Below are 9,774 nucleotides of genomic sequence, written 5' to 3'. Positions count from 1 at the left end.
ATATTAGGCTAAAAACGTACGGTTTCAAATTCTCTTCGATTTTGGAATACAAAATTGCGAACACACATAATATTTTATCACGAGCCGCCACTGATGGAATTATACTACATTTTAGAGAAACACATGTTACTGTTTATGCATTCCAACTAATTTATATGGTTGAAACGCCGCACTTCGTGATCGGGTTAAGCGAGTCTGCCTTACGGCCTGTATTAGATCACGATGGCTGTGGCACAGTCTATTGTTCCTAGTACTCACAGCGCTCCAAGCGGCTAGCAACTATCGCGAGATTTGCAAAAAAATCATCCCAAGCTTCGTGACTGTATATAGTAGACTATGATTATAGTCATGCACCGGAAGACCTCGTTGGCGCGAAGTTTTAAATGCATCCATAATTTTTTTTATAGTTGACGACACACTATGTTTAGGAGGCTTTTTAAAATAATAATCTACTGCCTTATATACAAAATCAGTGGTTCATCTGATTTTTTTTTTTTTTTTTTTTTTTTGCAGTTGATAATATTAGCCTATGTGCTTGTTAGTTCCTTTTGTGGTCAGTTTTTCCACGCGATCTTTAATTTTTCGATATTTATTGATTATGTCATCGGTTTAAAGTGGTTGTCTGTGCCTTTACTGGAGCTGACATTTCATACTCACTTGTTGATGAGCGAAAGACTGATCATCAATACCGTCTTCCTGTAGTTCACTTATTTTTGAATGTAGGCTATATGACATTAACTGGATTAATAGATCTCATTTTTAGAAACTAAAATAGTGAAATAGAAGCAAATACTCTCAAATACTCGAATTAGGACTGCGTATAAACATAATAATTCTTATAGACGTTTCCAAACTAAATTCAATGTCTTATCACTTTTGTTATTCTTCAAAACTTACATACTATATAACCACTTCTTTTCATAACACCACTTCCACATGATTCATCAGAAGACACTAAGGCCCGATTGTATAAAACTCCCTGACTAAAGATCAACTTTGATCGAAGATCGAAAAGTGAACCGAGTTCAGACACTTCTTCTATTGTATAAAACTTTTCTGCGATCAAATTACCTTGGTTCAAATGCAATCTAAGTTCACGTGAAAAGGATTTGGCAACATTGCATAAACAGGTGAAATACGTGATGCGCGGACCATGTTATACAGGTTTGCTCAGTGTTGCCAATCTAGCGACTTTAACTCTTTTTCAACAACAATTTCTTTTAACTTTTATATTGCTTAAATAGGGATTTAGTGACCTTTTTAGCACCCCATAGTGACAAAATTTAATCTTTCTTTGTTGATAATGAGAAATCTAGCAATTTTACAACTACTTTCTGGCGACTTTCCGTATAACACTCTGTTGGAGACACTGGTTTTTTGTGCAATGTAAATAATGGCGGACAATAAGAAGACTGTTCTCCAAGTTGTTATCATGTTATGGTGATTGATACTGCTAAACATAATAAAGCTTTATAAAACGACAATTTTCGTTTAGTAATACAGTTAATTGAACATTTATGAATGTACCTATCATATCCATTAATAATTAATGGTTGTTATAAACATAATATAATTATAGGTTATGTTATTTGATACTGCTGAACATGATAGAGCCTTATAAAATATAAGAATGTTTGTGTATTAAGGCAAGAAATTGAAAGAAATATATATATATATAAATGTACCTAACATATCTATTAATATTAATAATAATGGATATTTTATTTGCACAATCTGTCACTCTTATATTTCAAACAGAAAAGAAATAACTGAACTGGATCATCTAACTTAATCGGAGAAATTTCTTCAGTCAAAGTTGACTTTAGTTTGAGAAAAATTAACCTCAGATTAGACTTTATACAACACAAAATTCCAAGTTCAGCTGAAAAAAGGATCAATTTAACTTCTGATCTAAGATTAAATGGTTTATACAATCGGGCCTAAATATAACTCACAGTACCGCAACCGCAACCACTTCCCAAATACACAAGGTCACAGACCTGATTTGAAGGTCACATACCGGTACGTACAGTGCGAACGAATTCATAGCATTCTGCGTTGCGTGCAAGAGCGGAGTATAAGACGTGTAATTAAACACTTTATATTTATTTAATGATGGAAAAGCTAGGTGAGTGACTATTACCAGATTATTTACTGACTCAAACTTAGCAATTGTGAGAATTTTTATTGAAATCGCAGCGCATAGGTAGAATATGTTCCTTATCAATTGATCACTTTTTTATTTTACGTTTTCCCAAACGGATCAGGCTGTATTTTGCTAAAAAGATTAGTAACAGCAAACACGACTGAAAACGATGATTCTGAAATGTCCGTGGACATAAATAATGAAGATATATGGAAAATTATCTGTAATTCATTGGTACAGTATTAGTACTATTATGAGCAGTAACAATAATGTCTCTCTAGCAATTAGTCCGAGTGTTATAAATGCAACTTTACAAGGCATGTCAACAACAATAGCGGAAAGCAAGGGGAAAAAAAAACTTGCAGAAATTGAGGACATAACATTCTAAATGTAGTCCGCCGAGTTAGCTCCGTGGTAGCGTGTCTGCCTCCAGACCCAGGCCGGGTTCGATTCCCGGCGGAGTCAGAAATTTTCATGTAAAATTTCTACCTTGGGACTAGGAGAGATGGCGGTGCAAAGCTTCTAATCACTAAATTGTGCACTAATATGACCGGGTTAAATCCCAAATCTCTCCGAAGTGCATATGAAGAGAAGGCATTACGTCACTGTTGATAGTGATTCGTCCGTCGGATGAGGACCTTAAGCCTGGCGGCCCCCTTTGTGCTATTCGATAGGAGTAGGCTACGTGCCAGCACCGAGTTTCCCCTTCTCCCTTCCTCACCATCATCCTCACCCATTCCCTACACTAGAGTTACACCGAACACTTACACATACACTCACCCTAGTACACGACATAACTCTTCACAGACACACATTATGCATAACGTGGCCCGCCGAAGTGGTGTGCAACTTGGAAATAAGTCAAAGTTCTGCCATCTATCCGCAGTATGCGGAACTCGAATCACGCAAGTGAAGTGAGTAGGCATTAGACACACACACATTCTAAATGTGCTTAGTGCCAAAACAACTGAGATATTTATGAAAAGCACTCTGCGAAATGCATGTTGAGATACCTACAACATCGTCTTGATATTCTCATATGGATGTTCCTGCCTTAGATTGAATAAAAGAAAATTTGAAAAATAATTAGCAAATTTAGAATGTTAGGTCTTCAATTATATTCCGTCTACTGTAAGATTTTGCCTTTCACATAAGAATGTGCTTTCTTCATACTCCAAAATGTTCCAAAAAGAATTGAAACTAACACGTATAAATTCTGTTCTGAATCATTTAAAAACCACTCACAATATGGATGTGAGAAAAACTGTCCAGTAGTTTAGGATAAATTTCTGTGCATACAAGGACAAGCGACATGGCAAAAAATAAGGTAACGAATCTTAAAAACGTGTATTTCTGTGAAATTTTTAGTTAAATATATAACGATGATGCATCAACCACAAGGTTATTTACCGTCAGTGGAGTTGGTGATATTGAGATGGTGTTGGGGAGATGAGACCGAGAATTAGCCTTATAGTTAGGGATAAGTCTCAACTAGGTAATCAGCCCAAGTGGGGATCGAACTTACGTCCGAACGCAAACACGCTTATAGTCTATCCTATTTGCTGTGAAAATCTTGAAATCTATTTTTACATCATTGCAGTATTTTTTTAACGTAAAGAAGGAAGTGACAATCGAAAGCCAAAGTGCTCAACTAACTCAAAATATGTACACCTATCACAAACCTCATCTTCATCCTCCATAAATCATACAGGATTATATAGCGTGTTGAACTCCAGAACCTTTAGTAAGAATGGATCAATTGATCGACTTCATCTTTGAGGATTTCCATCTTCTTTCATGGCGTTGTTCTTTTTTAGTGCAATGCTAAATTACACATGATGCAACTTCAGTGGCTTGGGGCATTACAGGATGTTACAATGACAACGAGCCAACATGCACGCCTAATGCAGGATTAAAACTCATCCACGTCTGTAGAATCCATATAACATTAAATCTGACAGTGACTCACTCATTCACTGAATTTATTGATTGAGCTGCTTCATTTGTTAAAATTTAACAGTAGCTTAAATGAGACTTCCATGAAGAATGAACAAAATATTTAAAATTAACATCTTAATACTTTCTCATTATCTCATAACAGATCTTGAAGTTTTGTGCGTGACTCACTTACTACTTAGTACTCAGTACTCACCTCCCACCCATTTGCCCACCCACACATATAGACCTACTTGGTGTATTCCATGTCTTCATGAATATGAACAGACTAGTTGAGATTACAAGACCACTTTGCATGAAATTTGCACGAAACACGAAACTTCAGGCCGACACTATTGTGAACGAACATAATCATTATCAAGATTTTACTGGTAATTGTATCTTATCTCAAATTTTCACGAATACACGATAGCAAAATTAATGTACGTTGCATGAGAAGCCCAAAAAGAAAGAGAGAGGATTTGAGAGCAGGCAGAATCATAGCTGGACCTATGGCAGTTACAAAGGCAGACCGCCGAAATATAGTGGAGAACGTGGTGCGAGGTTTTCGGATATTTTCGCCGTGTACTGGATGTAGACATCCAACAATTCGAAAGTAGGTCTAGGATATCGGCTCCTTCACTAGGTAACGTATTGGAAAGGAGACAGGGAAACCTACATTTTTGATCCGTTACCAAGAGCTATTCTACAAGACAGATAACTTTCCCGTTCACTTTCCCTTACGTTTAATGATGATGGGCTGACATGTAGCTCCGAAACGTTGGATGTGTCTGTGTCTATGACACAGTCCAAGTACAAAAAAACGTAAAAATAGATCTTGGTGACGGGTTCAACAGATCCTGAAGGTCCTGAAGAAAAGTTCTTGGTAATGTGTCAGATCATGAAAGTCCTAAGAATAGCTCTTGGTAACGGGTCCAACAGATCCCGAAAGTATTGGAGAATAGCTCTTGGTAACGGGTCAAACAGATCCCGAAAGCCCTGGAGAACAGCTCTTGGTAACGGGTCCAACAGATCCCGAAAGTATTGGAGAATAGCTCTTGGTAACGGGTCAAACAGATCCAGAAAGTCCTGGAGAATAGCTCTTGGTAACAGGTCCAACACATCCCGAAAGTATTGGGGAATAGCTCTTCGTAACGGGTCAAACAGATCCCGAAAGTCCTGGAGAATAGCTCTTGGTAACGGGTCAAACAGATCCCGAAAGCCCTGGAGAATAGCTCTTGGTAACGGGTCCAACAGATCCCGAAAGTATTGGAGAATAGCTCTTGGTAACGGGTCAAACAGATCCAGAAAGTCCTGGAGAATAGCTCTTGGTACGGGTCCAACAGATCCCGAAAGTATTGGAGAATAGCTCTTGGTAACGGGTCAAACAGATCCCGAAAGCCCTGGAGAATAGCTCTTGGTAACAGGTCCAACAGATCCCGAAAGTATTGGAGAATAGCTCTTGGTAACGGGTCAAACAGATCCCGAAAGCCCTGGAGAATAGCTCTTGGTAACGGGTCAAACAGATCCCGAAAGTCCTGGAGAATAGCTCTTGGTAACAGGTCCAACAGATCACGAAAGTCCTGGAGGAAAGCTCTTGGTAACTGGTCCAACAGATCCCGAAAGTCTTGGAGAATAGCTCTCGATAATGGGCCAAACAGATCCCGAATGTCCAAGAGAATAGATCTTGGTAATGGGTCTAACAGATCCTGAAAATCCTGGAGATTAGATATTAGTAACGAGTCCAACAGATTTCAAAAGTCCTGGATAATAGTTTCCGGTAACAGATCGAGCAGTTTTCGGAAATTCCTGAAGAATAGCTCTTGGTAACGGACACAACAGATCCTGAAAGTCCTGGATAATAGCTCTTAGTAACGAGTAAAACAGATCCATAAAGTCTCTGGATAGTAACGGGCCCAACAGATCCCGAAAGATCTCGAGAATAGCTCTTGGTAACGGGTGCATTAAATCTCGAAAATCCTGGAGAATTGATCTTGGTAACGAGTCCAACAGAGAGTTTTCCCTGTTCCCCCTTTCTCTACATTCCCGAGTCTTGGAGCCGACGTGTAGTTCCCAAAACTTTTCGTACCACGTTGATTACCGTAAAAGTATCAAATTTGATAATTGACTGAAGTTAAAGAACTAGCATTTAAAGAAACTCTGAAATAAGAGCTATATTCTATTCAACCTATTCTTAATGACTGTTCTGTTTTCTATTACTTAAGTCCAAAATTGTGCCAAAGTTATTAGACATATGAAAAGTGGAATTAAATTGGAAGAATGTCGAAAAGTAGCCTACACTGAATATCAGATCCTTGCAAAATACAAGTCGTCTATGAACTGATGAAGTAACCCCGTAAACTATTGGTCACTTAGCTCACTAAATAAGCTATGCTAGTGACGGGAATAGGTAGAGATACTTATCGGGTGGGACAGTGAGCATCCCTAAGCATTTCAGCTGTAGTGTACTACTAGCGATAAACTACAGCAACCCTGTCAAAACGGTGCTCATTGAAGGCGGGCACTCAGCTGGAGGAGAAGAGTCGAATAAATAACTCTCGAGCGCAGAGTAGGGTGGTATCGTTGCGGTGGAGGAGTAGGGTGCTCTAGTTCGGTCGTGCTCACAGAGGGCAACCTGCACTCAGTGTATAAACACGGAGCTAGAGCAGGGCAAGGTGCATTATGCTGTGATGACGTAACAGCGCGCTAGCTCGAGCATTTCCCCAATTGATCGACCTTTCTTGGCTTGTAGCAAGGCTTAGATAACCTTGAAATGACCTAAATATTTCCTTGCTAGGTAAAGATCTCCTGATTATTGATTTGTTCAATAAATTAAAGCATTTCGAATGAAACTTAATTTGTGGACACAACAAATGCAAATTGTGTCTAATGTTACGGATTCACAATAAGCTGCATTCGTGGAGTCTTTGATTAACTTAGATAAGGCATTTGAGGAATGTTTCAGTGAAATAGAATCCCTCCAGTTGGATTTTCAAATGTTCATGTTCCCATTTTCCGTTGATATATCCACAGTTCCCTCCACGTTTCAAACAGAATTAATAGATCTCAAATGTGACAGCTTTCTTGAGGTGAAGTTCAAAATAAATGAAGACATAACGGTTACCAGACATAAAATCCAGGATTATAATGTCCATACGTCAAAATATCCATGGAATAATGTCTACGTTGAAAATGCCCATGTTAAATCGTCCAGAGTCAAAATGTCCACAGTATTGTAATGTCCACTTCACTCTGATGTCCAGAGTCAAAATGTCCATAGTACGAGTAGTACAATGTCCACTTCTCTCTGTGCCATGATGGAAGAACATGCCCATCCTCATAGCCAAGGGAAGTAAAAACAGCTGTTTTTCTAAACACATTATGAACAGTGCTGCCCTCCGATCATCTTAGAAGAACGACATGTACTATTTCTCTGCACATAGTTAGTACGCAGTCATTTGTCGTTCCTTCACACAATTTGTAAGGCTTGTTACGCTTAGCTTTCACATTTTTTTTTTTTTACTCAGAATAGTCCATACTACCACTCCCTAAAATATATACCTTACTATACTTCCTGAGTCACCCTCTTTATGGTTTCCAATAATTTCTCATTAAATAAATAATAGTTTATTATTACAACTTTAATCATAAACCAATAGTTAATCATTATTAGCTTCACAAATTTACAAGTAGAATTAGAGGGACCGGCTGATCATGTGGTCACCATGGCGTGCGGCCACCGCTAACACACCTAGGATAATTTTTACACTGAGCACTACATTCTTTCTTGTAATTGCACTAGTATAATATACTTCACAGTTTCCTAGTAACTGAAGTTATGAATTCCATAAACATTAAAGTTTCCATTTTTACACTATGCAACTCGTTTGTATAATAATCAGAATTATTATTATTATTATTATTATTATTATTATTATTATTATTATTATCTGTTTATAGAGCTTTAATTATTATATTTCCTTTCTCCGATTACGAAACTCGTTATGCTTCATTTCACTCACATTTTACGTGGACATCTGCGATTCAATAATTATATTCAAGTAGATTCCCGATTGCATATGCGATTCCAATTGTACTGAAATTACAAAATTCTGCTGAAATAAAATTTCAAAGCTAGCCACCACTTTTAAGTGGGTAATGTGGTACAGGTAGACTAATGGATGTTTCTACTACAACATACATTAATAAGTTCTATTCTCCATTTCTGTTCTCTCATTACTACAGTAGGCCTATTACATCCTTAAAATGAGAAAGATATATCATTATTCATTACCAGAATTTATTTGTTGGAACTGAAATTCCCATTCAATAAATTGTTATGAAACAGTAATAATACTTATAACTTATTATTTCAGTAAAGCCCGGGTTGCACGTAACTGAAGGGGACTGACTTGATTACGCAAACGGAGAACTACGTACAAATAAGGTTTGAATATTAGATAATTTTCGAATGACCGGAAATCAGTTTAACACAACATAGAGGGTATTGGCACTTAAGGATTCTTTTAACTTGTGCAAATTTGTTTTAATCAATAAAAAATGGCTAGAATAATTGTAATATTTAGTCAACTGTTTTCAAGGTTTGGAATATGTCTCATGAGAAAGAAGATAAGCTAGCATGTAAAGACGGAGCATGCCGGTTCTGTATTCACCTGGGATATGTAAGTCTGCTGTACTATCGGTAGGAGTACCGTAACCTTCAGATCACTTATGTAAAGAGGCGTCAGACATCAGACTTATTTCGCCATCGTTTATTCACATATTCTCATCATTACCATAGTCTGGGTTAAGTTCACGGTGCAGCGTGCTGTATTCGTTCATAATTACGTGAAACTTAAAACTACATTTAACTGGGTTACGTATAACTCAAATATTATTATTATTATTATTATTATTATTATTATTATTATTATTATTATTATTATTATTTAAGCAGCTTTAAGTAATAAAAGTAAACTTAACATAGAATTTGATCTAATTTCTAGGGTTCCAATTAGGAAGATTATGGTTTTAGACAGTAGTAGTGGTGGTGGTGGTGGTGGTGGTCGTGGTCGTGGTGGTAGTAGTAGTAGTAGCAGCAGCAGCAGCAGCAGCAGTAGTAGTAGTAGTAGTAGTAGTAGTAGTAGTAGTAGTAGTAGTAGTAGTAGTAGTAGTAGTAGTAGTAGTAGTAGTTTTTAAGCAGCTTTAAGCAATAAAAGTAAACTTAACATGGAATTTGATCTAATTTCTAAGGTTTCAATTAGAAAGATTATGGTTTTAGACAAGCGCCTTGCGTATGATGTTAGCAGTTCCTAAATTGTTATTTCCTTTAATACATTTAACCCATCCAGACATGGAATCCTTCGTCAGACGACAGAAATATATTCAGTTAGCCTTTTAATAACATTTCCTAGAGCACCAATAATAAAACTGATATAATGGTAGCTTGCGTGTTCCACATGCATAGTGATTATATTTCTAGATGCATGTGTTTTAACATTTTCTTAGCTTCCTTCTCTGTTATCGTTCTATCAACACAGACAGATGCATTGGTAATCTTCCAACCTTTGGCGTTATTGTCTCACGTAATGTCTAGTTTATTTGATTTCATCATTCTATTTGAATCTGTTCAGTGGAGCGAGATTATTACTGCCATGATAGGTTTCCTGTTTCCGGTCATGCAGATGCCAGAG

Source organism: Periplaneta americana, chromosome 8 (assembly GCF_040183065.1).
Source record: "Periplaneta americana isolate PAMFEO1 chromosome 8, P.americana_PAMFEO1_priV1, whole genome shotgun sequence".
Classification (NCBI taxonomy): Eukaryota; Metazoa; Arthropoda; class Insecta; order Blattodea; family Blattidae; genus Periplaneta; species Periplaneta americana.
This window is presented reverse-complemented; position numbering follows the sequence as displayed.